At 40.8% G+C, this 27543-nt stretch overlaps 1 protein-coding gene across 7 annotated transcripts in view; it reads left to right on the plus strand.

Moving 5' to 3' along the window:
- Positions 1-27543, plus strand: part of LDLRAD4 (low density lipoprotein receptor class A domain containing 4) — a 414853-nt gene that overhangs the window by 65751 nt on the left and 321559 nt on the right. The window contains exon 3 of one of the 7 annotated variants that reach the window (XM_032309436.1): positions 16743-16837. The exons of the other annotated variants lie outside the window; for them this stretch is intronic. The gene's annotated coding sequence lies outside the window, so the exon portion shown is untranslated. The remainder of the gene's footprint in view (positions 1-16742; positions 16838-27543) is intronic. 7 annotated transcript variants of the gene reach the window in all.

Here is a 27543-nt window from a genome sequence, read left to right on the forward strand (position 1 = left end):
TTCTAGGGGAGCAAATGTAAGGGGAGAGCATTCTGAGCACTGGAAAAGTCTCACACAAATGCATGAATGTGGGAAAATTCATAGTGTGTTAGGAGAGTGGAAATGTGGTTGGGATATAGGGTGCTTGAGAAGGAAGGCAAGAGATAGAGATAGGTTGGAAAAGGAAGTTGGGACCAGACGATAAAGTATTTGGATGTGGTACATAGATTATCCTGTAGCATGGGGAACCCCATTTTGGGCTTTTCAGGGAAGATGATGACATTAGATATGTGTTTAGGGAAGTCGAGTCTGGTGGCCATGGGTAGGAGTGAATGGAGGGGAGAGACAGAAGCTAAGATCAGCCAGAAAGAAGAGCATGGGGGCTTTTCCAGGGAAGAAATGAAAAGGCTTGCCCTGGGCAACAGTGACAGAGAAGAGGGCCTAGAGTGGTGAGGCCTTGGGTGTGTCCATGGAGCAAATGTGGATTCCAGAATAACTTTTGGGCTCCAGCCTTGAGTAAATGAGAAGATGGTATGGGCAGAGACAGTCAGCCTAGGAGGTGGAGCTCACCCAGGGTGAGATTTCTTTCTTTCTTTTTTTTTTTTAATATTTTATTTATTTGACAGAGAGTTAGAGAGAGAGCACAAGTAAGCAGCGCGTCAGGGAGAGGGGGAGAGAGAGAAGCAGGCTCTCTGCTGAGCAGGGAGCCTGATGGGGGGCTCGATCCCAGGACCCCGGAATCATGACCCGAGCTGAAGGCAGCTGCTCAACCAACTGAGCCACCTGGGCGCCCCCAGGGTGAGATTTCTTGACGGGCATGTCTGTAGAACATCTGTGGGCTGTTTGCTAGAGGTCAGTTAGACAGTAGCCTGAGGTGCCTGTGGCAAGATCATCACAAGGGTGTAGAGCCAGTAGGAGAGCAGGACTTCTAAAAAGGGCATGGAGGCTGCAAATAGATAACTTTCTTTGTCTTATAATAAGGATGCTCATCTGATCTGTTGCCAAGTTTTTGTCTATCTCTTGAGTTGTTTGAAAACAATTGTTAAGCTTTAATATTTAGTACTGTGTATCCTTTTACCTCATCAGTGAGCCTTAGAGATTTTCCCCTTGGTATATCCATTACCCAAAGCATTTTCTTTCTATACTTGGATGCCTTAAGGCCTGTTGCAGTTACACTTACTCTCATATGTATCATCTAAAAAAAATTACTTAAGATAGTGTATATTATAGTCAACCTTCAATATAAGTGATTTTGCCCATGAACTCCTGGTTTCAAAATCCCCTAACATAGTATCTTGTCTTCTCCCTGTAACTGTCTAGAAGAGCTTTTAGGGATGTTACCCTGGGGAAGACTGGGTGGCTCAGTTGGTTAAGCATCTGTCTTTGGCTCAATTCATGATCTCAGGGTCCTGGAATGGAGTCCCACATCAGGCCCCTTGCTCAGCAGGGAGTCTGCTTCTCCCTCTGCCTGCTGCTCCCCCTGCTTATGCCTTTCTCTCTCTCTCTCTCTGACAAATAAATAAATAAAATCTTTAAAAAAAGAGAATTTTACCATATTTGTTAATCATACCTTAATAAAGCTGGAAAAAAAAAAAAGAATTTCACTCCATCTCTAAATTCAGTTGAAAAAATTTCCTTGTTGATATTCTGCCATTAGAAATTGGGAACACTCAAAAACTTTGTACTCAATCTTCTTTTAAAAATGCATTTTAATGAATATTACTTTATTAATACAGAACCAAAGGTAAGGATAAAATGGGTTTTATGTTCTATATCTCCTGGATTGAATTTGATATACAGATGTGAGAAATGAGTTCTTGCTTTACTTTGGAAAGTGGGTGAGGGGGTGGCGACATTTTTTTGGGTAAACAGTCTACTCTTGGCCTGTGTATCCTCATTTACATTCTTGTCTCACGCCCTGGCTGTGATGATTTGACTCTGTTGAGGGGGCTTTTACATTTTCTCAACCATCTGCTCTCACATTATGAGGGGGTGGTGCTCAAATTATTATTATTACTATTCTGATTTCGTGTAGAACTTAGTATGGGTGAGTGGAGAGAGAAACATATTATGAGTGGACTTAGTCCAAGTTAAAATCAGATAATTGAATATTTGTTTCAAAGAAAATGTCAGTAATATAAGCTTCCTGCAATTAAGAATAATTAATAGAAGATCAATTAAAGAAACTCGGATGACATTGGTTTAGTGCAGAGAAAAATGTTAAAAACTTTATATCAAAGGAGGTAAAGAGATTAAAGCAAAATGTACCTATCAAGCTAGTTTTAGTATAATAATCTGAGTTTCTAGAGTTTTTAGAAAATCTAGCATAGACCTACACGCTATCAGATAAATGACCAGGTACTATTATCATTATCTTCAAAAATGATTACTGTATTCCATGTAAAAGGTAGAATGGGAATAATTGATCAATTTATGGTCCTTCCACGTTTTGAACAAAGATTTACTTATGTAGCAATTCTAATGTATTCTGTGGGGTTTTTGAAATTGATAAAACAGAAGTTTCATAATTCTTCAACTAACTGAATGTAGAATATAAACCAGAATAAAATGGGCATATGCTCCAACCTCAATTTCAGATGGTTAAAGCGAAATGATCTCTTTTTAACCACCTTCCATCATGTTAGCCCAAATTACATCAATAAAGTCTATTCCATATCTGTTTAAAGGACGAAAGCTTATTGAAATTGAAAGATTTACTTTGGACATCCATAATAGAATGGTTTACGTTAAAACTATGTCAATTTTACAGCAAAGTAAAATTTTAGATAGGACCAGATATACAGCTTTGGCTATTTCATACTGAAATATTATTGATGATACAATTTGGTAATTTTAGCAAAAAGGATCCATAAAGGAATCCATAAAGTAATTTGCATAATATCATGACTATAAATGAAAAAATGCGCCATAGTAACAAATCTACCAATTTTGGCAGTAGACTGTACTTTCTGTTCTTTGGTGACACTAACAAAGCAGTTAAGACCTACTAATACAACTGTCCTACATAGAAACATTTAAAACACCACCAAGAAAACAAACAAACAAATATGGAGCTTTAGCAAAACGGCAAAAACACTATGGTAACAGCATCATCCAAGCCTTTGGGCATTTTGGCAGTTGGGGGCCTTTAGAACCTCACCAGGAACTTGAGCTGTGTTCTGCTTTGCAACAATTGAGAATGTTCCCCTTGTTGGTAATTTCCACATTACTGTAAGGATCCCAACACTAGACCTATTTGGTAGTTGTTTTGAAAATGCTCTGAGCTTGAGTAGTAGTATTCTGCTGAGTTCTAATGGTTTACTTCTTAGGGACTTACATCATGTTTGTTTCCTCATTTGTATCGATTGCATAGATGAATAAGCTGAGGGAATGAGAGATTACATGAGGCATATAATAGGATTTCTGATGACTCTTACACTGTTGGAAGGGATTAATAGAGTATTGTAGATTGCAGCACATTCAAGGATTCATAAATGTGTAAATATAAGTGAGTTTCATACTGTTAGTTGGCTGATTAATTGTCTAATTACTTAACTTTAAACCTTCTTCAGAGTTGTCATCTGTCTTTAATTTACAATTGAATAAAAAATATTGACTCCATCTTTTGGGAACTTTAATTTTTAGTGGAGAAAGCATATAAATAGGGACTGTGATTAAGAATTGCTAGTTGTCCATTGTAGTACTTGGCAAACTAGAAGACAGTTTGGCAAAATAATCTGGGATCCATCTATCTCTGTTTTAGAGGGCTCTGCTGACCGGCAGACCCAGCTGTGTCCAGTCCTGAGCCCTGGGGATTGTCATGGAGAGAATAACAGCTGTATTGCAGATGACCAAATGTGAACTCTTACTTGCTGAAATTTGGTGGGGTAAAGAATCACTCTCAAAAATAGGCTTCCTCCTACCTAAAGAACCACATTTATTTTAGTCTTTCATATGTTGGGGGATCACAAGAGTGCAACACCTCTAGGGGAACCACTGGAACATTCTGTATTTTCAGTCTGGGACAAGACTGGTTATTGGCTGTGTGTGTATACCTTTCCCACATCTGGTGTGTAGTTCTTCTGCGTTGGTAGTTGTGTTTTAGGAAGCCGGTGGGATGACAACCTTGTGGAAGACTTCAGTCTTCCTGAGGGTGGCTGGACGGTGGATGCCTACTCCTCTTTGTTGATGGGAGCATCCATTCCTTCCTCTTTATCATCAGAATGGATGACTTTGTTTCTCCATGATTCTCAGGGACCTCAGTCCCATGATCCTTGAAGAAAAAGAGGAGCTGGGGATTCCTTTCTGTTCATGGTTCTTCATAGTAAAGTGTTAATACTTTGAGTGCCTTAAATGTTTAGTTTGTAGTCAGTGTGATGCTTAATTGTATGTGTTAACTTGACTGGGTCAAGACGTGACCAGGTTAAACATCTCTGGGCATGTCTGTGAGGATGTTTCCAGATGAGGTTAGCATTTGAGTTAGTGAACTCGGTAGATTAACCTCCTCATTGTGGGTGGACACATCCAATCTGCTGCGGGCCTGCAGAGAACAGAAGGTGAAGGACTATGCATTTGCTCCTTTTGCTTCTTGTCTGTCTGCTTCAGCTGTGACATTGGTCTTCTCCTGTCCTTGAACTGGGGTTTGCCCTATTGGCTTTCTGGTTCTCAGGCTTTTAGACTCAGACTGGAATTATACCACTGACTTTCTGGATCTGCAGCTTGCAGACGGCAGATCCTGGGATTTCTTAACCTCTGTAATTGCGTGAACCAGTTCCTCATAATCAGTTTTCCCCCTCCCTCCTTCCTTCCTTTCTTCTTCTCTCACTCTCTACCCCTTTCTCTCTCTTTCTCGCATGCACGCGTGCGTGTGTGGGTGTGGGTCCTACTGCTTTTGTTTCTCTGGAGAATCCTGACTAATACAGTCAGTCTGAGAGTTTGTAGCAGCTGCCTCTTCATTAATCTGATTTTGTTTATATCCTAAGCATTCTTCTATATCTCAACATCCGCCTTTTTACGTATCTAACTTACTCTAGATAAAACAATCCTCAAGTCATTAGAACACTATACAACTTTTGCTTGGCCAGAAGAATTGATAGCTATTAAAGCTTTCATTTCTTTGGTTTTCTCTTCTTTATTCATTCTCCAGACAGATATTCTTAACAATGAGAATTTGGATTTGTTTTAGGCATGTTTTTATGCCTTATTCCTGTACCAGTTTGTGCATATTTTCCTTTTTGATAAGAAGCAAATCCTGAAAAAATTTTGTTGTTCCCTATCAGTTGTGTGACCTACTACTTATTGGTAGGTCACTTAGTGAAATATGAAACTAATTAGAGGTCAAGCACTAGATATATTCTAGGAAGTTCAAGTATAACAAAAAATGAAAACGTCTTATTCCTATTTTTAAATCATAGCTGATTTATACCAAATTTTTGCCTCTAAGATAGGCCTATAAAAATAGAAGAGGGGGACGTCTGCCTTCAGTTCAGGTTGCAATCCCAGGGTTCTGAGGTCAGGCTCTGAGTCGGACTCCCTGCTTGGCAGGGAAGTCTGCTTCTGCCTCTCCCTCTTGCCTGCGGCTCCCTCTGCTTGTGCTCTCTCTCTGTCAAATAAATAAATAAAACCTTAAAAAATATATATAAGAGGGTACAGTCTATGAGTCTATGTAAGCGCTATCATTGCCAGTACCAGTGAGCAAATCTGGAAACCTTGGTCTGCACCATAGTTTTCTGAGAGTAAGTTAGCTCATGCAGGGGCCAGATCCAGATCTGCTGTGATACCTGTGGATTTTAATTTCCTATGGGTAAGTAAACTCTTAAAGTATTTTCTTAGTTTACAGGCAGTAAACACCTAAACAAAACTAAAATGGACTATCCAGATTGGGTAGAGTTTGGGCCTCTGAGTCACAGCAAAATAGTTCACAAAGAGAGTGAGTAGCGGCATACATATCCACGGACCCTCCCTTTGTCCCGTCAGTCAGTCCGCGTTCACTGACGTTTTCCATCTTTCTGACTGAGACCCAATCTGTTGTGCTCCGAAAACAAAATGATACATGATATAATAAGCAGCAAAGCTTTCTTTGCCACCAAGAGGGGCATCTGAAGGTGAAATCAGTTTTAGTTTTTTTATTCATTTTACACATTCACTCATTCAGTAAATAATTAACTGAATACTTATTGATTGAAACCAGAAAGTACTACTCCTGGCAAAAACCTTTTACCAGTTGAATTGTATAGTTGGAGAAGCTGAGGCTCAGACAGCTGTAGCGGTCGGCACGTGGTTATAGAGCATGTAAACGGAGCAGCAACGTCCTGACTCAGGTCTTCAGGTCCCTCATGCACCTTTCACCTCATCAAAGGCTTGGTCTTCCTTACTTCCACAGCGAACTCTGCAGACTGGCCTGGTCTGAACTGCAGCTGATTTATTCCAAACCTTGACAACTACGATCTTAAGATTCTTAGGAACAGTAGGGTCACATTCAATATAAATGTGATTTATCTTTAAGAATTCCTAAATTTTAACAAAGCAGTGTTTCTGGGGAATAAAAATGTGTCATCTCACGACCCATGTAATTTTCTCCTGCATTCTTAAGCTTACAACTCCTTCTTTTCCTTTTTCTTTTTTCTTTTTTCTCCCTTCCTTTCCTTTCTATTCCTTTCCCTTCCCTTTCCTACATTTCTTCTTCTTCTTCTTCTTCTTCTTTTTTTAAATTGTGTCTTTTATTTTTGAGTTCAAGACTGAAGAGTCCCAAGCAGTGACCATAGCATAGGGATTTTTCTGTTTATCTTGGGAATATTGCCCCCGAATCTGTTGGGCTAGCTGATTAGGTTACTTTTGACCAATCAGATGAAATTTTGGAAAATGTCCCAGTGAAACAAGATTTTCCCTTCTAAGCTACCAGCAAGAAGTGTTAGATGTTGGGTACTTTCAGTATAGCCAGTCCTTATGTATTTGTTGTGTGTCATCTAGGGGCTCAGCAGTGACAAGGAAGGACTATGGGTTTCAGAAATTTCATGTCCTCAGGAAGCAATTTCTCTGCTATTTGGATGGTAGAGTGGATGGAAATAATGATAAAGCATTTCTGAAGGCTGGATGTTTTTCTGGGTCTTAGGTGTTGCCTTAGTGTTTCAAAACCATATAGCAAACAGTAATAACAATGTTGAGTGCATTTTCATGTGAACACAGATTACCTGCGGGTTGGCTACTGAGATTATTCCTGGATGGGTTCTGTGCATATTTGTGATTCTGTGAGCCATGCTCTACTGTGTTGTTTCTCCACCTAATTCAGATTGCTGTCTAGCTTGAGATGACTATAGGTTAGGGAAACTCGAGTTATAAAATCTCTTTAGCATCTAGAAATATCTCAACATTCTTTAGTCTTTCAGCTTTGGGATACCATTCACAATGCCAAATGAAATGAGACATTTCTAATACATTTTGAGAAGGGAGAGAGGACACTCTTGGGGTGAGTTTTCTCTTGTCCAGTTCTTCAAAAGTTACAGTGGCTGGGTTGAAAAATTTTAAAAATCATGCTTCCAGGTAAAGAAATTGGAGCATAAGAGAGCCACATGTTGGATTGAATATCATGAGGCATGGAAGATACAGATTTCTTAGTTTCTGCTTACTCCTCCTGATTGAGCAGGACATTGTTTTTTGGTTATTACATGGAAGATTTACTTTGCAGTAAATGAGGCAACAATAAGCTGGCTTCTGCTTTGTGGGAGAGCAGCAGTCCTGATATAAGGTTTTTTTCTTGTTTGTTTGTTTTTGGCTACAATTTTATTGTTCTTTGGTAATTCTGGAGAACAAAGGGCACTGGAGAGAGATCTGGAATGTTTCCAATTCAGGAGGATTGGAAATGGACACTAGGACACTAGGAAATGGAATGATGACCAAAGCAGTGGGGACTCCAGGAGATCAATTCTGGGTATTAATAAGAATGCTCCTGAGGTAGGTGTGCTTTGTTTCTGGGCGTTGGCCACCCCACCAGAGGAATACTGTGAGCCTTCCTTGTTGAATTTTTAACTTTTAAGTTAGACACATGATGAAAGCATAAACCTAAAGTCACTGGTTTAGGTCTTGACAAAATTACACAGTTTTTGATGATCTTCAAAGCATTGGGGCATGGGTTGGCATTCTTCGTAATTCAGTTTTATATCCCTACTATACTCTATAGAACCATATCCCTTCTATGGTGTCTGTAGAATTTCTTTTCCAAAAAAGGAAAGCTGATCTTTTGTGGACATATTAATTTAGTGGAAGAGACATTATTTCTAGGTCGCTGCTGTGAAGCTTTTGCCTTATAGACAGGCTATTGCTGATCTCACGTGTTAGTCTTTGTGTTTGTTTCCTTTCTCTAAGTCAGCATAGTTGGACTATGGTTATTTTATGGCTTCTGTTTCCCCTCTACTTTCTCTGAGCAGATACCTTAATTATTTAATTAAACTTAGATGCATGAAGAGAACACCTACTTGTATAGAAGCTATGCAAATGTATGCAAATCATGTACAAATGAGTTGGCTTGGTTGGACTGGAATATTGCATTACACCAGCCCTTCATTGCCTTCACAGAAGAAGAAATACAGAAGTACAGTTGTCTTACTGTCCACTTTTAGATCGAGTCACAACTTCGGGATGCTTTTTTACAAAAAAGTGTTTGGCTGCCTCACTCAGAAGTCTTGGTTGAATGTCACATTCCTTCATTTTTTTCACAGTGCATATGAATTTTTAGGTGTCAGAATTACCTCATTAGTCATTGCCACCTCTTCTGATCACCCTGGGAAACTACCTTTAAAGTTTATCTTTAAACTTTTTTTTTTTTTTAAATATTGCATCTTACCTTGCTTTGAGTTCTAGAAAATCATATGCTAATGGCACTGTCTGAAGATAAGCCTATTTTCTTTAGGGATCTTGTAAAAGTCAGGCTCACAGACTTGTGGGGGCTGGAGGAGTTCTTTAGTACACGTTCAGTAGTAGGTCTCTCTAAATTTTTGGTAAATTATTTGTGAAGTTGGAATGACAGATTTGCCCTAGTGATTCTTCTTATAACCTCTGGCTATTTAAGTTTAATTCCATAAAGTAAGCTGAGAAATGTACATGTTAAGTGCTAGTTACTGTCCATGATGAAAGGGCTGATGATGGTCAAGGTGACTGTCACTCTGGGGCTGTAGGCTGGGAGCACATCAGAAGGACCTGACCAGAAATGGCTTAAGTAGGAGATAATTATGATGAATGATCTCTTCTTAAAAAGGCTTAATCACTCAATCTGAATACATAGCAAGAGATTTTTGTCATCAAAAGGATGATGTCTGTGGTAGTTCAAAGCCGTTATTAACAGAAAAATAAGTTGTATCTTTTTCTTTAGAATTGAAAGGGACCTAAGCTATCATATATATTCAAAAACCTCAACTACAAGTGGAGAAATACAAGTCAGAGAGGTTAGGTGGCATGCCCAAAGTCAGACCCTAAGTAAACGATGGAGTGAGCCTTGATATGAAAACTCTGTACCCTTTTTGGACCTTGTTCTACACCACAGGGTGTGGATGGAGAGTGTTGTAAGCTGAGGTGAAAATGGTAATTTTGGGGATGACTGGGTGTCTTAGTTGTTGATTATGTGTCTGACTCTTGATTTCAGCTCAGATCATGATTTCAGGGTCATGGGATTGGGCCCTGCATAAGGCTCCATGCTTGGTGTGGAGCCTGTTTAAAATTCTCTCTTCTACTCCCTCAGCCCCTTCCCATACCCTCTCACTCTCAAAAAAGAAGGAAAAAAAAAAAAAAAAGAAAAAAGAAAAGAAAGAAAGTGATAATTTTAATGGTTGCTAGGAAAATGCTGATTGCATACTTTTCACATCATAACTGATGTTAGTGCAGCTTGCCTTACTTGTTTGAGTGCCAGCCTATTGTGTAGAACAGTAAAAATGTCTTTTTCATTTGGTCTTATATAGACTAGCTGGGAGATTGTTAGAAGAGCTGAGAAATTTTCAGTACTCTCAATAGGTAGAAAAGTGAATTCTCTCAGATTTAGTCAGTAGTTGTGAGAAAATGCTCAGGAACAAAGAACAGTTGAGAACTGGCTGGTCAGATTTTAGGCACATACATAAATATTTTGTAGTAGTCAAACACAATGAAAAGTAAGCATTTGATATGTAGGTAAACCCTTCTTGCCCTGGAAGAAATGAGTTATGGAATCTTTGTTTGTAACTGAGGAACTAAGCCAACATTTTTTTCTAAGGGAAGTTGCTTAAACAAAGGTATCAGCAGTAGCAAGGCCACTTGTTGACATTTGGACTTTGCAGAAACTCAAAAACTTACTTTACTCTTTTGCTTACAGTGGCGTGTCTTTTCCATACCAATGTATGTAACCTTGTGGAATGTGCCCAACATTTTAGAAAGCTGGGATGGACCTTATAACTGAGGAAAGGTTGGAAGTTGATTCTTCTATAGGGTACCTGTTGTAGAATCATTATGCTATCAAGCCATGTATGTGGAGATCACATAGTGCCTGAGCCTGAACCAGGTAAAACCAGTGGCTTCTGCATTTGGAAGCACAGAGGTGGGCACAGGGTTCCCTCAGCATCTCCCCACATGTCAGCCTGTAGCTGTGCTGTCACCGGGGACTACCAGGAACATAAAACATAGCTTTACATATCCAAATATCTCGTATGTAAGCTTAAACCTGTGGAAGAAGTAGAATGAATTTTAGAGGTTCCCCGGGCACCTTGAAATGTTTAACATCATTATACTCAGTAGGTCATAATGGTTGTGGTCTGGTAACATCTGAGTGGAAAGAGAATCTTCGTGTTGTTGTTTCATGCTCTTGAGTACCTGGAACAAGTGACATGGCCATATTCCTATGAGGCCTTGAGACCTTTACAATAGAAGTAAACTAGAATGTGTATGTTCATGTGTGTACTTTTAAAATATTTTTTAAAGATTTATTTATTTTTAGAGAGAGAGTGAGTGAGTGGGGGAGGGGTAGAAGGAGAGGGAGAACGAACTCCTCAAGCAGATTCCCCGCTGAGCAAACAACACAATGTGGGGCTTGATCCCAGGATCCTGAGATCATGATCCAAGCTGAAACCAAGAGTCAGCCATTAAACTGACTGAGCCATGCAGGTGCCCTTCATGTGTGATTATACAAAAAAGTTTTTTTTTAGTGTTTGTGTGTAATATTGAGCACTGTGCACTAACAAAGGCAGAAATCATGAAGTCAGAGTTTTAGAACTCCAAGTAGCTGTAGAGATTGTTGATTCTATCTTTCCGTTACGCAAAGAGGAAAACCAGAAGCCCGGAAATGTGGAGTGACTTGTACAGGGCTGTGTAGACAGCCATTTGTAGAAGTAGGAGCAGAGCCGGGGGTCTTTCCAGTTCAGAGCTTCTTGTGTTCTGTTAGGCTGTCTTTACTGCTGTCCCTTCAGTTCAGTTCCAAAAGGGTTCTGCAGCATTGGGCCAACCTGAAAGGAGGCATGATCTGTTGTACCGTAGCAGGAAGAGAATGCAGTGGATTATATCTACTTAAGAGTCCATCTCAAATTAAACATTTGGAATTCTTTTTTTTTTTTTTTAATATTTTATTTGACACACAGAGAGAGAGAGGGCATAAGCAGGGGGAGTGGGTGAGGGAGAAGCAGGCTCCCCACTGAGCAGGGAGCCTAATGCAGGACTCGATCCCAGGACTCTGGGATCATGACCTGAGCTGAAGACAGATGCTTAACTGACTGAGCCACCCAGGTGCCCTGAAACTTTTGGAATTCTTAAATATAACCTTGCATAAAGTAGGGAAAAGGAACTCTGGAAAGCTTGTTCTAGAAATTTCAGGCTGTAGCCCAGTAGTGAGCAATACTGATTACATGACCCCCTCTGACAATGTGGGTATAGGGTTTCTTGCCTTCCATGTGCCTATCCATGAATATCACTGATAACTGACAGGCTCCATTTTGTTTTCTTAAGAAATTATAATAGAACTAATAATAGTAAGTACCCCTTCACTGATATACATACAGTTTTGATTTATAACTAACATTTTCTTTCTTAATTTAAAACATTTTAAAATGATAAAAGTAAAATAATTTAGGAACAAAGAAAAAGACAAAAGTCACTGTGGTTTCATTATTTTCATACAACTGTTTTTCTTCCTGTGCATTTCTTTTGTCTTTTAATATTTAAAACTTTTTTAAAAAATGTACTTTCTATAAGGTCATAATCCCATGGCTGTGTGAAAAGTTCATGAGCTTTGGAGGCAGACAGACCTGGGTTTGATTTCTGGGCCTATCAGTAACTAATTACGTGACCTTGGGCAAATTCCTTCACTTTAGTATTTTCATCTATAATGAGCTAATACCTTAAACTCAAATAGCATTCTTAAGAGGGTTGAAGGAGATACTACTACTATACATGAAGTCCCTGGCCTTTTGTGGTACACCATTCACTGCTTAATATTCTCTCCTGAGCATTTGTTTTTCATTTTGCTGCATGGTCTGAAAGGAAATTACTGCCCTTTGGTAAGAGAAGTCCCCAGGTCCCCATGGCTGGCCACAGGAGAATGTTCACAGGAGAGGGTGATGGGACTGAGTGACTCTAGGGCCCCAAGGGTCTCTACGTCTTGGAGGGGCCTTTGCTTTGCTGATCTGAGGGTGGAGGGGAAGGGGAGAAATGACACTGTGCTCTTTGGTGTTTTCTGGCTGAGTAGAAACCCTTTTTCTGGTATCCTATAAAGAGCTGGGACAATTCAACCCTCTTTACTGGAGCCTGGTAAACACATGGACCAGATCAAAGGGAAGTGCTAGTTCCAGTTCTTGAAACATGGTTTCTTGAATGCCAGAGCCATGATATTGGTGTCCAAATTTCAAGTCTAACATGGAGTCTCTACCAGGTCTATCTATCCTTTCTAAGATGACAGGCCTTTCTTTGATCATTCAGATGAGAAGGAGTAGTTGGTCTGGGATTTGGACTGAAGCAGGAAGTATAGTGGGATTTCTCTTATCTGAAGGAACTGGCAGGAGGGCTCCCTGGAGCAGGCATGCAGTGGGTCACATAGGGGCACTGTGGTGTGGAGAGGCCTGGCATAGCCATTGGGGGAGATAGGTGGCTATGGAGGGGCAGCCTCCCTGCCATTGCTCAGGGGCAGAGCTCTGGTTCTAGGGTGGGATAGTCCAAAAGTGAGGGACTGATTAGCTTTTACTTATCTATTTTTTTTGAAAGTATTTTATTTTTAAGTAATTTCTTCATCCAAAGTGGGGCTTGAATTCAACCCCAAGATCAAGAGTTGCATGCTCTACCAGCTGAGCCAGGTGCCCCAATGCTTAGCTTTTAAAGACAATGGAGATTCCCAGCATTTATCAATGGGAAGCTGGCATAGAAATTTCTGGTAGAAATTCAAGGGCCTATAGGGTCTGGGGCCAAAGTGCTTGGATAAAAATGCACTTGATCAGGGCACAGCTCTTAGATTCAGGTTGGCACTGAGCACATGGGGTCCAACAGTCTAGTTTAAGTCTGTCCTGCTTCAACTTGGGATTCTTCTGAGGCCCGGACAGGTAGCATTAGCAATGGGTCCTGTCGCCAAATTCTGGGAAAGCAGAAGTTAGTATGTCATGTGTAGTTTGAATATAAAGCTTGTTCGAAATTCCTCCATTTTTGAAATTCTGGGGGAAATATCCATGGGATGCCTTCATCGTTCCCTCTGAAGTTCAAGGACGGAATCCTTAGAGCAGCAATGATATCAGATCAACCCTCACAAACAGCAGTGCAGTACTGCTGTGGACGGTGGATGCGTGAGTGGCTGTGGAAGATTAAGCCTGGGCCAGACTCTTTCTGGAAATTGACAGATTTTAATAGCAGTGGCAGAACTTTTCAAGTTTATATTAGTGCGTGTTTGATATCTCAAAGTAAAATCATTTAAAAATATTTCTTTAGAGTTTTGCTTTTAGAACACCTGCCTCTTCCTCACTGAATCAAGTTAAATGGGTAACACACCCCAACCCCCTCAACCTCTCTGCTTCAGATAAGAGAAAGCCCAAGTAACCGACTACATGGGCCAGAGATGTACGCACCTGGGACTAGCACTCTCGAGCCAGTCCTGGATTTAAGATTAAAGCCCTTGGTGTTGCAACTTGCAGTTTTTAGTCTGCCATGACAGTTACAAGTGAATTTCAGGGAGACATTCAGGCTTGCGACCTCCTCATGGATGCTGTTGGTGATGTCTGCATTGGTGGTGAAGTGTGTTTTAGCGTACTCTTGTAGGGGTGTAGAAACAAGGTGGAGTCCACCGCTCCTGGGCTCCTCAAGGATGCTGCTCCCCTCAGAAGAAGGGGTGGGTTGAAAAGTTGCCTACCTATGGTCACCTGATGCTTGCACAGATTAGTCTTTCATGGTAAAGGGGCTCTGTTGGCTCTGTCCGGAGAGAAAATGCCTGTATTCAGGAGAATATACGCTGGTCATAGCCCATCCATCTGGCTCTGCCCAGTGTCTGACAAGTTTTTGGTCCCTGAGGACTTCCACCTTCCCCAGCCATAGCTTCTGGTCCTTGCTTATCTCTGGAGAGCAAGGGTTTTGCAGCCCAGCCAGTACTTTCTTACAGGTGGGGCTAATCCAGAGCACAAAGAGGAAATTGTGGCTTTTCTTCTCATGCTTCCACCCACCTTTGCCTCCTCAACCTCTTGAGGCAGAATGGACGGTTGTGGTGGGAAACTAAACCCTTGTTGGGGGGCCCTGGGAACAAAAGCGGCAACTTCGGGGTACATGGGTGACTCTGTCGGTTAATAGTCTGCCTTCAGTTCAGGTCATGATCCCAGGGTCCTGAGATTGAACCCTGAGTTGGGCTCCCTGCTCAGAGGGAGTCTGAGAGGAGTCTTCCTCTCCTCTGCCCCTTCCCCCCGCCTCCCCGCGTCATGTTCTCTCTCGCGTGCACTCTTTCTCTCAAATACATACATACATACATAAAATCTTTAAAAAGAAGAAGAGGGACAACCTCTGCTCTGATGGTCTTTGTCCTAAGGACATGGCCAAGGAAGATCTGTGATTCAGGGACCAGTGCCTGTACTGAGTGGTGTTGCTGCCTGTTGTATAGGCTTGTCCCCGTGGAGATGCTTAGAATCATCTCGGCTTATTTTTGGGTCAGGTATGCGATAATTGGCCATGAAATGAAAACTTGAGTACTCAACAGCAGGATAAGCGAATTTGGTATCTTTAAGTCATCTTTATATTGTCAGCCACCTTATTCAAGAATTCCTTCGTTGTATGAACACTCAACAGGATTGTTCAAGCAAAAGGAATACTTTGTGTTCTATTTTAATGAAGGATTTCAGCTTACGGAGACCTTCATCTGGTCTTAAATTTCTCAAGCTGAACCCCTCTTCTGATCAGAGATGGGCTGTGGTAAAAAAGAAAGTGTGGTGACTGGGGAGCTAGCAGCTAGTTCAAGCTCTGAAACCAGTTGCTAACCAGCAGCGTTACTTTAAGCACCTCCCGTTACAGAGTTTCTGAACACCCGAGGAGTGGGTCTTTTCCATGTTTACATCCTTGACATCCAGCGCGTGCCTGGCGGGCGTAGGTGCTCAGCAAACGTTTTGCCAACTGTGGAAGGAGAAGGTGGGCCCAGAGCCTAGCCCAGGGTGTGTTCAGAATAGCTTTAGGAGGTGGGCAAAAGGAAAGATTTTCCAGTCAACTGAATTTTACAGATACTGTCTGTTAAATCCTTTTCTTGGAAATTCTTATTTATTTATTTATTTATTTGGTCAGGAGGGCAGAAGGAGAGGGAGAGAAAGAGTCTTAAGCAGGCTCTGCACCCAGCACAGAGTCCATGAGGGGCTTGATCTCACAACCCTGAGATCATGACCTGAGCTGAGATCCAGAGTTGGATGCTGACCTGACTGAGCCACCCAGACACTCCCCTTTCTTGGAGATTCTTTTTTTTTTTTTTTTTTTTTAAAGATTTTATTTATTTATTTGATAGAGAGAGGTCACAAGTAGGCAGAGAGGCAGGCAGAGAAAGAGGAGGAAGCAGGCTCCCTGCTGAGCAGAGAGCCCGATGTGGGACTCGATCCTAGGACCTTGAGATCATGACCTGAGCCGAAGGCAGCGGCTTAACCCACTGAGCCACCCAGGTGCCCTTCTTAGAGATTCTTAATGCACCATGGGCATATTAGACTGTGAGAAGTCCTGTGGTAAAGAAAACCTCAATGTTGTTTAATCTAGAATTTCCTAATCTTTGATACAAGAACAGCCTTTGCCTGCAGCTCCATGAAGCTGGAGAAACATTTGCTGGACCAGAATACCTTGAAGGAGACTTCCTGCTGGAGTATTCTAGAACTTGAGAGCAGGGGTGGATTGATGGGACATATTTAGAGGGATAACAAGGTAATACAAGGTTGAAGTTTGGGGCGAGAGGAAGGGATAGTATTAGTCTCTCAACAGGGCTCAAACTCCAGATTTTGGAAGTAAACATTTTAGGACACACTCTTCATTCCTAGCCTAACCCAGAATCTCTGGTGAAGTATTTTATCTCCCAAGCTGATCTCACACATGCACAGAGAGATGCTCATCTTGTCCTTAGGGAACCTAGCTCAGCGGACCTGTTTCTGTCACGCTCATGAACTTTTTATTTTCCATTTTAGCAGATTGTAAATATCTTGAAAGCAGGACTCTAGTCAAAACTTTGTACAAATCTCCTGGGCACCATTCCTGGTTATTCACCAATAAGTGATGAAAGTGCTGAAAGATGCTGTAGAAACTTGGTTTCCACTGTCCCTTTCCTTTTTCTGTAGGGTCTGAGATGAGCACTGCTAACGGGGCAAGCAGGAGAGTGTCCAGTTGTCCCCTGTCCCAGGTGTGCCTCTCCCCATAATGTCAGCTTCAGCAGGTGGGTTTGATGGTGCCTGCCTGGGAACATGCCCTGGTGGTCTGCTGCTCTCTACTGACCACCCACTGCTGTCTCTGGGAACCCATGCCCCTGCCCCCAGAGTTTCTCTCCACCCACACCCCCTCCTAGATAAGTACATATAAACGTGATTATGTTTAGAAGCTGAAGCATTTGAATAAATCAGATGCTTTTGCCCAACCCTAGAATAAAGGCTGTAGTTATTTTAACAACAACAACAAAAATCCTGCAGTCTTCAGCTATTTCTGGATGTCGACTGGTAATTAGCATGCCATTTGTAATTCATTGCTGTCTCAGGCTGTTTGTTTCCTTGTTCCAGTGTAGCCCAGTTTGGGAGACTAGGTTTATTTCATTTGGAGATGTGATTTTGTGGAGACCTCTAAAATGCCGTCATAAGATTAATGGTTTTCTGTAGCCCAAGTTTGCCAAACCTGGTGTTTGTAGCTTAATTATTAGTCTTCAGTAGTTCTGTGGAGGGGAGTAACAGCTTGTTAGGATGGTATTCGTTTCCAAGAAAAGTGTCAAAAAGCAACTGCTTCAGGAAGGACTGATACTACCTGGGGTAAGTGACACTTCAGGAGAACAGGTAGTTTTGGGATAGGTTAAGGAGGCTTTACATTGTTTTACCTGTTTCAGTGTTATTCCTGGGATATATTTCATGTTTTTAGTTCATATATTAACCGCTGTGCGTGAAGGCGAAATGCAGAGGGTGCCTTTTGGAAATTTATACTGCCAGACTGAAAGGAAAATGTTTGCATTTGTTCTTGTAACAGGCAGGCAGGTGAGAAGGCTCCTGGAGACAGCCTAGGGCACCCCCCCCCCCCGCCCCCACCCGCCGTGGTCTCTCCCTGGGGACTTCATGCTTGCTCTCCAGCTGCAGAAGGAAAAGAGGAAAATATGCAGTTACTGTTTCTGTTTTGGAGTGCTGGGACCTGCTGCTGGTTGTAAAATGAGAACTTGGCCATGGTCCAAAAGGAAAGCTTTTGGTTCCTTCTTTTTAGAAAGATTTATTGGGGGGTAGTCTTTAATGAATAGACTGATTCTCTAGATTTCTCCAGCAGTGTAAGGCTGTCTGACTCTGGCGGCTCAGTTGACCCTATAGTTGCCAACAGTAAAGGCACAAGGCGGGCTGGAACGCAGCATAAGGAGAGCGCGTGTGAGACTCTATACTCTACATGGTCTTGATGCCTGCCTGGCCATCTTGGGGCTGCCCATGTGTCTTCTCATATCCACTGAAGGGGAACTAGATCAACTTTGCCCTCTGAGGACTTAGTTTTGGATGAAGGGAAAGAGGAGTTTTATTATACATGAGCTAAATTTTTCTCAACTAACTTTCCTGCCCCTCATTTCCCAAGATGATACAAAAAAAAGAAGAAAGCTAAAACAAGACAAAACAAAATAAAGCACTTCTGTGAATGGAAAGCACATGTGTTGTTACCAATGGATCGCTTGATAAAAGGGTTTAGATAGATGAGCACTAGATTCTATTAGGAAAGAATTAAAGTGGTTCTAATTGCCCTATAAGATATGATGATAAGAAGGAACTAGCTCAAATTATACAGAGGCTAAGCAGTCATGCAAAAACTATGGCCTGAAATGTTGGAGAGTGCAGTTTATCACCAGGGAAAGTCATTTCTGGAAATTTTTAGGATGCAAAGGTAAACAGCCGGAAAAATTTGAGTACAGTTCCGTACCGTGCAAGTACACACCCAGGTACCTTCATCCAGGTGGGTCGTCTGGGATGTCAGACAGAGTCTTTTATGCCAGGATCCATGGGGGACTTGGCGGCTTCCTTGCTCAGCTCTAGTCGTGGTTGATGCTGTCGAAGGCACTGGACTTTCGATACCGCACTGTGCCAGACTGTGGGTCAGACCACCTAGACAAGTGCTGGGGAAGAGGCTATGGAGGGTGGTTGCCTTTCAGACTCATCCCTGTCCAACAAGACCAACCAGCCATTCTCATCTGATTAATCCAAATGGTTTCAGCTCTTTCAGCTTTACCTACTGCAGTTTTAAGAAAATGGATCCCATGTGTTTTAGTTTCCAATTATGATATTCAAGAATAATTTCTGTTTTCTGAAATTCCTTGTCGTGGGAACAGGCTCGAGGATAGAGAATTGGTAAATTAAGTACCATGAGGAAGTATTAAGGATTCCCTGAGAATGGGGAGGGGTAAATGACGGAGGAGACAAAAAGAACATCAGAGGAAAGTGGACATGTAGTCTTCTTATGCGTCGGCTTGCTGATATGGAATCTGGTATAAAAGAAAACTGTAATATGTTTAAAAAACTCATTATTTTTGTTTTTTTAAAAATTAGGTGATATCATTACATGGTTCAAAAATAAAATCAATTATCAAAAGGTATTCATTCAGAAGTCTACTTCTGTCTACTCTGTCTCTGTCCCCATAGTCACTGTTATTGTTTCTTATGTATCTTTCTAGAATTTTCTTACCTATTTATAAATTTAAGAATATATCAATCACCACCCGCCGTCTATCCAAAAGGTCTCATACCCGTTTTTCTGTACACTTTGCTTTTCATGCTTAATGTGTCTTGGAGATCCTTCCACATGCACATCAGTGCATACAAAGCTTCCTTCCTACTCATTCTTTCTCTCTCCTTTCCGTCCCCCCCGCAAACCCCCCCTCTATTTACAGATGCCTGGTGTCCCATTTAATATACATACCATAATTTGTTGAACTGGTTTGTCCTCTATTAATGAACATTTAACTGATTTCCTCATTTGCTTATACAAACAAGATACCATGAATAACATATTTCATTTCACTAAATTACATTGCACTTAATTATATGCAAGCATAACCTTAAGGATAAATTCCCAGATTTGGAATCGTTAAATCAGAGAGCATATGCATTTGTAGTTTTGATTGACATTGCACACCCCCATCAGCAGTGGGTGAAGGTGCCTGTTTTACCACATTCTTAGCAGTAGACCATGTTACCACATTTTTGGAGTTTACCAAACAGATAAGTGGAAAGTGTGCCTAAATGTAGTTTTAATGTACATTTCTATTATTATGAGAAGTTGTGCACCTTTCACGTGATTGTACGAGCCCTTTCTGTATGTGGATTGTACCTTTTTTTCTCATGGATTTCTAGGAGCGTTTTGTATATCAGGGAAATAGATTTTGTGATAAAACTTGCAAATACTCTTTGGAAGTTTTTGTTTTCTGTCTTTATACTGATTTTTACCAGACTGAAATTTCTGATGTTTATGTGGTTATATTTATCATTCTTTTCTTCTGTGGCTTCTGGATTTTGAGTCATAGTTAGGAAGGAATTTCCAACTTGGCTGTAGAAGCACAGTGTTGTTTAGGATTAACTGGTTTTAGAAATTCTGTTGGTTTCTGTTTCTAAAACCTAAAAATAACAGATTATTCAAATTATACTTGTTTTTTTGTTTAGTGTGATTTGCATTTGTCCTTTTTTCTTGACTCTATTTAATGTGTATTTACTACATTTTTCCATCTCCCATAACTGGAAAGAGATTTTAATTGCCACCCAAAGTGGAAAATGGAGGACATGCTCTCAGTGGGGTGGATTAGATTTATGGAGGGTTGTATGTGGCCCTGGCGCCTGTGAGTGGTTCTGCCTGGTGGGACTAGGCACTGTCATGGAAAGGAAGTGTAGGGTGGTCTAGAGTGCCTTGGAATGCGTTGAGAGGGATAAAAGGTGTTATTTGTTATGTTAATGTGGAAACTTTTGAAAAGCACTTAAGGATGGGTAGCACTTAAGGATGTAATGCTGGAATACAAATACCCAACAAGTAGCCTTGGAAATTCACGAGTTGGATGAGGATGAATTGGCCAATGAAAGTAGAACTCCAGATATTTCACTTTCTATTCATTCTGGTTCCCAGTTTTTCTTGCAAGCAGTTATTAGATGTGCCCAGCCTCTTATGTTTATTACTTATAATTCTGTTTTCCCCATGTGAGTTTATTGAGGATTTGGGGGTTGGTTCATGGGAAGGAGTCTGGAATGACACAGTACCCCATTCCTGTGGTCTCTGTAGTACTCAATAGTCATGTTAAAGACCTTAAAAAGACAAATTTGGGTGGGTCGGATAACTTAGACCTTTGTGAGTGATATTGTGACTTATAAGAAATATGTATATTTGATTATTCAGATAACCAAAATATATTTCTTATATATATTTGGTCTTTGTTTATAATTCCCAATGCACAGCTTCTAAAACCCTTGGAATATCCTAAGCGTTGAGAGTGATAAAAGGTGTTATTTGTTATGTTAATGTGGAAACTTTTGAAAAGCATTTAAGGATGGGTAGCCAGTGCAGCTAACCTGGTGATAAGAGGGTTAGAACTTTTAGTCCTTCCTACCCCTTCCCCATCTCTAGGGAGGGTAGAGGGGCTCAAAGCTGACTTAGTTGCTAATGGCCAGTGATTTAATCAATGTATGTAATGAAGCCTTCATAAAATTCCAAAGGACAGTGTTTGGAGACCTTCCGGGTTGATGAGTACCCAGAGATTGGGGAGAGTATAGCACCTAGAGAGAGTTTGGAAGCTCTCTGCCCTTTCCCCATACCTTGTGCAACTCAACTCTTCCTTCTGGCTGTTTCTGAGTTACATCCTTTTTAAATGAAATGATAATCTAGTAAGTAAGATGTTTCTCTGAGTTCTCTGAGCCACTGTAGCAAATTAATGGAACCTGAAGAGGAGATCCTGGGAACCTCTGATTTTATAGCTAGTCAGTCAGAATTACAGGACCTGCATTTATGAGTGACATCTGAAATCCAAGGAGGAGGTTGTGGGACTCTCTCATGTATAGCAGTTAAGTCAGAAGGACAGGTAACAACTTGGGCCTGCGACTGGCCTCCTCAAGTGGCATGGGAAAACAGTGTTGCAGGAGTGAGCCCTCAGCCTCTGGGATCTGATGGTATGTCTGGGTGGATAGCATCAGAATTGAGTTGAATTCTCCTTGGACACCCTGTTGGTGTCCAAGAATTGCTTCATTGTGTGGGGACCCATCCCCGCATGCACACACACACACACACACACACACACACATTGGAATTGGTCTCAGAACACCAATTTGACCTTGGTCACTTAGAATAAGATCTTATACATGATTTATCTTTGTGGAGTAAGCATTTTCTACAACTTGGCAGATGAGGTGAAAGTGGGGTCTGAGGGACACTGGGAGTGATACAGGAGAGATGGGAAATAGGGACTTTGGGATGACTATATTTAAGACTGGAAAATGCCATCTAATCTGATGTCTACCTTTATGAAAAATGATTTGTTCAGGATTCAGCCTGTCCCTGCTGGAGCTGTTACCAGCTTATACTGGCTATTATTTTTGTCAACTGTAGTAATTCTGACTTGTCTGTTGGCAGGCAGCTGTTTTAACTGTATATCATTTTAAGCAAATGAAGGTGACTTTTTAGCATCAGGCCTTGAATTCCTGCCATTGAACAGCCTCAACTAAATTCCATACATGGTTGATTCTTGGCTGAGTGGTTGCCAATCACATAGGTATAGTTGAGCAAGCCTGTGGTTTATCGTCGTCTTCTCCCTCCTCTTACTCCCTTCTTCTTGCTATCCTTCATTTAGCATTTCTCCACTGGTAAGCAAATTTAGGTAAAATCAGGAAAATTCGGGATGGATGATTTTGCTCAGGACAGCACTCCAGGCAGCAGTAAATTTTCAGGGCTCCGTGGAGGAAGAGGGCCTGCAAGAGGCCCTGCGTTTTCTATTCTGTTCCATTCATCATCAGAGACCACCGATGGTCAGAGAGAGACTGGGAGAGTGGAGTCCTGATAACTGTGGAGGGGGACAGGCAGGTGCTGTCAGAGCCTCAGACGTTGCTGAGAGGTCATATAAGACAGGGGTTGAATGGTCTCATTGAATTTGGAAGTCAAGAGGGCATTGGAAAGTTTTACCAGAGCACGTTCAGAAGGCTGAACCTTCTGCTCAGTTTTGAGAGTTCCTTGCTCACAGAACCTGTTGAATGGAAAGGCTGACCCAGGGGAGGCCATTGTTTATTTAAGATCATCTGTGCTATATGAACTATTGCATAAATTAGCACAGAGTTGTCATTGTTGGACCTGCTGGTATAATACGAAATGCCCATATGACAACTTCCAAGCTCTTGCCAAACATGAAGTTTTTAAAAAAACTTTTAATTTAAATTCCAGTTACTTAATGGTGTAGTATTAGTTTCAGGTGTACAATATGGTGATTCAGCATTGGCGTACATCACCTGGTGGTCATCATAAGTGCCCTCCTTAACCCCTATCACCTGTTTAACCCCCAGCACCATATAGATACGGTAACTATCAGTTTGTGCTCTATAGTTAAGAGTCTGTTTCTTGGTTTGCCTTACTCTCTCTCTCTCTCTCTTTTTTTGCTTTGCTAGTTTTTGTTTCTTAAATTCCACATGGGTGAAATCATAAATGGTATTTGTCTTTCTTTGACTGACTTGTTTCGCGTAGCATAACAATCTTTAGCTCCATCCATGTTGTTGCAAATGGCAAGATTTCATTCTTTTTTATGGCTGAGTAATATTACATTGTATGCATATACACCAATCTTTATCCATTCACTTATTGATGGACACTTGGGCTATTGTAGATAATGCTGCTGTAAACATAGGGGTATAATTATGCCTTTGAATTAGTATTTTTGTATTCTTTGGGTAAATACCCAGTAGTGTGAAGCTAGATTTAGGGTAGTTCAATTTTTAACTTTTATGAGCCTATTCCTTACTCTTTTCCAAATTGGCTGCACCAGTTTGCATTCCCACCAATAGTGCAAGAGGGTTCCCCTCTCGCCACATCTTTGCCACACCTGTTGTTTCTTGTGTTGTTGATTTTAGCCATTCTGACAGGTGTGAGGTGGTACCTTATCATAGTTTTGATTTGTATTTCCTTGATGTTAAGTAATATTGAACATCCTTTCGTGTATCTGTTGGCCATATGTAATGTCTATTCATGTCTTCTGCCCATTTTTTAACAGGACTATTTGGGGTTTTTTGGGGTGATTATTATTTTTTTTTATAAGTTCTTTATATATTTTGGATACTAACCTCTTATTGGATATGTCATTTGCAAATATCTTCTCCCATTCCTTAGGTTGCCTTTTAGGTTTTTTTTTTTTTGGAAGATTTTATTTATTAATTTTAGAGAGTGTGGGAATGGTGGGGGGTACAGAGAGAGAGGGAAGAGAGACTTTCAAGCAGACTGTGCTGAGCTTAGGCCTGATGTGGGGCTAGATCTCACAACCCTGAGATGATGACCTGAGGTGAAATCAAGAGTCAGATGCTTAACTGACTGAGCCACTCAGTCCCCTCAGTTGCCTTTTAGTTTTGTTGATTGTTTCCTTCACTGTGCAGAAGTTTTTTTTTATTTTGATGTAGTCCCTGTATTTTATTTTTCTTTTTGTTTTCCTTCTGTCAAGAGATATATCTAGAAGGAAGTTGCTACAACCAATGTCAAAGAAGTCATTGCCTATGTTCTTTTATAGGATTTTTACAATTTCAGGTTTCACATTTAGGACTTTAATCCATTTTGAGTTTATTTTTGTGTATGGTGTAAGCAGGTGGTCCAGTTTCATTCTTTTGAGTGTTGCTGTCCAGTTTTTCCATCACCATTTGTTGAAGAGACTGTCTTTTTCCCACTGGGTATTCTTCCCTCGTTGTCAAAGATTAATTGACCATATAACTGGGGGCTAATTTCTGCGTTTTCTATTCTGTTCCATTCATCTATGTGTCAATTTTTGTGCCAGTACCATATTGGTCAAACATGCTATTTTAAAAAACAGTTCCAGAAGTGAATTTGTTATATGTGTGTATGTTAGGGGGAATTATGCCTTTGTTTTGTTTTTTTGGATTTACTTATTTATTTTAGAAGAAAAGAGAGGGAGAGAGAATCTCAAGCAGACTCCATGCTGAACATGGAACCCAGAGTGGGACTTTATCTCACGACCCAGATCATGACCTGAGCTGAAACCAAGAGTTGGATGCCTAACATGCTGTACCACCTAGGTGCCCCTTAATGCCTTTCTTTGTGACTTGAATCCATATGACCTTTATTCTAGAGGGTCCATCTTCTCCAAAGAATTCTATCACTGAACTTAAAACTACTGATAGATGATAATGAGATCATTTAAAGATTCATTATGAGAAATATAGAGCTGGATAAATGGCCAAGATGATAGTTTTTTGATCTGCAGATTGGCATTATCCACTTCTTTCAAATTGTAGTGAAGACAGGAGATGCTGTTAGGCCTGCTTGGGCTTGCAGTCAGGGGAAAGATAAGAGTAGGACTGTGTTTGCTCTAATAACCAAAAGAAAACCTAACTCTCTCCATAGCCAGGGGGCACTTCAGGGGTTTTTGTTTGTTTGTTTTTTGTTTTTTTCCTATTATTACGTTTAATTTGCTTATAGAGTTTGCCTTTTATTTGTTCATTCATTAATTCAACATTAATCCAACTAACATTTTGTGTTACATACAGTGTGGGGATGGATGTCATGGTAGGAAAAAATATATATATAGGTAGAAGATATAGTACTTGCTCTCAGAGATTTAACAATCTGATCTGATCAGAGAGGCCATTAGCACTGGAGTGGTATGACCAGTAAGTTCCCCCTGAGGTGGGGTTGGAGGAGGAAGCCTTAGTTGGCTCTGTGCTTTTCTTATCCCCTGGACTCCTTTTGTGTTTTGGCATGTTTGGGTTTATATTATTTACAGTAAATAGTCTGAGAAATATAATTTTTTAGTTTTGAAATTAGCATATTTACCTTTGCTTATTTTTAAATTTTACTTGGGAAACTTTGCAGAGTTAAACTGCCCTTAAGAAGATGATTTGGTGTTTTGGAAAGATGCAGGTTTTGATAGAAGAAGTAAAAGTTCAAATTCCTGTTCCACACTTAGCATTAATTACTATGGCCTTAGACAAACTATTTAACTCACTGAGCCTCTGTTCCCTGCTCCTCTGCTTATAGATCCATCCTTATGTGAGAGAGTAGTTGTGTGTCCTGGAAGCAGCACTGAGAGGGTGGTCCTGGTGGTGGTGGTGGCAGCAAAAAGCTCTCATGTCCGTTAGTTCTCTTTGATGTCACCAGCTCTCTTCCATTGACTCTCAGGGACCATTATTCTTCAGGCCATTGGTAGCACCACTTGCATTGGCCAGCAAAGCTGACTTTTACCCCAGTTTTATCCTCAAGAGTACAAACCGCACCGAATGATGTTTTTTAGTTGGTCATTACAGTGTGCTCAAGTGAGATTTTTTGGGGAAAAAAAATTTTTTTTTTTAAATTTATTTGTTTATTTGACAGAGAAAGAGATCACAAGTAGGCAAAGAGGCAGGCAGAGAGAGAGGGAGAAGCAGGCTCCCTGCTGAGCAGAGAGCCCAACTTGCGGCTTGATCCCAGGACCTTGGGATCATGACCCAAACTGAAGGCAGAGGCTTAACCCATTGAGCCACCCAGGTGCCCCTCAAGTGAGATTTTGAAATAACATTTAGGGGTTCTTAAGAGATGAATACATTAGGGACTGTGACAATGGGCAATACTATCTGGTTTCCTTGTCTTTCTGTTTAGGAAAGATCATAGATTAGCCTGGAGGTAGAGGAAATGCTCCCAGGCCTGACTGGAAGGAGTCCTACATATTCAGGTTGCCTTGGAAAAATCTCCTGAGTCATCCAGATGTCCTTGGCTAATCTGTAAAATAAAAATTCAGAGGAAGCTATATACTATAGGAACTATGGGAAAGCACCATTAAAAAAATAAATTCAAAGTTAAATTACTGCATAATTTTCCTCTTAAAGTTATATGAATGAGATGTCTTAAATAATTATAATTATAAAACCAGTGGGGAAAACTCTTTCTAAGCCTCAGGTGTATTATATGTCTTGTGTTTTTTGTTTAAGCCTAGAGCTTGAGAGAGATGGTAATAAAATAATATAAAAGAAACACAAGATTCTATTTCTGTGTGATTTTCCTTTTTTTTTTTTTCTTTCTTTACCTTTGATTGTTTTACTGATTGTTAACTACAGGAAGGGGTTGGTCTGCTTTGTGTTCATCTGTGGGGCTTGATCTACAAATGTAAGCATTTTTGGTGAAGAAGTGCTAAAAGAGGGCTTCCATCTTCATAGAATTGGGGGGTTACTAGAGAGGATCTGTTATTTTGTTCACCTTTTGCTATCTCTATTCTTTGGAAGAAAGGACAAGCTTGCAAAACTGGTTGCTTCCTCATTTCCACAGAGACCTGTGAGAACCAGCATGTTTGGCCAACCTGTTTGGGTTCAGATGCCTCGCTTGGCCTCACATTGGAGGCTGAGATCAGTTGCACCCTAGCTCTCTGCCACAGCCGGCTAGCTGGCAGCCCCATGCTTCAGCGGTGTGGTCATAAGGGAGAGTACCATTCACATGTGCTCTTGACCGTTCTCTTCTTTTGGCAAATGAGCAATTTTGGGTTGTTTTTATCTCTGTGGTGAACCCGATTTCCCCGTGTGATAAACAGTTGTTTAAAGGACTGTCTTCCCCCGCAGTCTTCCCCACAGTGGGAACAGGAAGTTAGTCTTCTTGGCATTTGTGTGCATTTCATTTGAACAAGAACATTTTGCACCTGTTGATGTACTGCTTTTTAATTGTTCACAGCTGTGTTCTCTCCCTCTCTCTCTCTTTTTATTTACTTTTTTTTGTCTT

Source organism: Mustela erminea, chromosome 13 (assembly GCF_009829155.1).
Source record: "Mustela erminea isolate mMusErm1 chromosome 13, mMusErm1.Pri, whole genome shotgun sequence".
NCBI lineage: Eukaryota > Metazoa > Chordata > Mammalia > Carnivora > Mustelidae > Mustela > Mustela erminea.